Raw genomic sequence first — 433 nt, forward strand, 5'->3', positions numbered from 1 at the left:
CTCTGTGTCTCAGGCTGTGTGTCTCTCTCAGGCTCTGTGTCTCAGGCTATGTGTCTCTCTCAGGCTCTGTGTCTCTGTCTCTCTGTCTCTCTCAGGCTCTGTCTCTCTGTCTCTCTGTCTCTCTCAGGCTCTGTGTCTCTCTCAGGCTCTCTGTCTCTCTCAGGCTCTCTGTCTCTCTCAGGCTATGTGTCTCAGGCTATGTGTCTCTCTCAGGCTCTGTGTCTCAGGCTATGTGTCTCTCTCAGGCTCTGTGTCTCAGGCTCTGTGTCTCTCTCAGGCTCTCTGTCTCTCTCAGGCTCTCTGTCTCTCTCAGGCTCTCTGTCTCTCTCAGGCTCTGTGTCTCAGGCTATGTGTCTCTCTCAGGCTCTGTCTCAGGCTCTCTGTCTCTCTCAGGCTCTGTGTCTCAGGCTATGTGTCTCTCTCAAGCTCTGTG

This window comes from Babylonia areolata, chromosome 26 (genome assembly GCF_041734735.1).
Source record: "Babylonia areolata isolate BAREFJ2019XMU chromosome 26, ASM4173473v1, whole genome shotgun sequence".
NCBI lineage: Eukaryota > Metazoa > Mollusca > Gastropoda > Neogastropoda > Buccinidae > Babylonia > Babylonia areolata.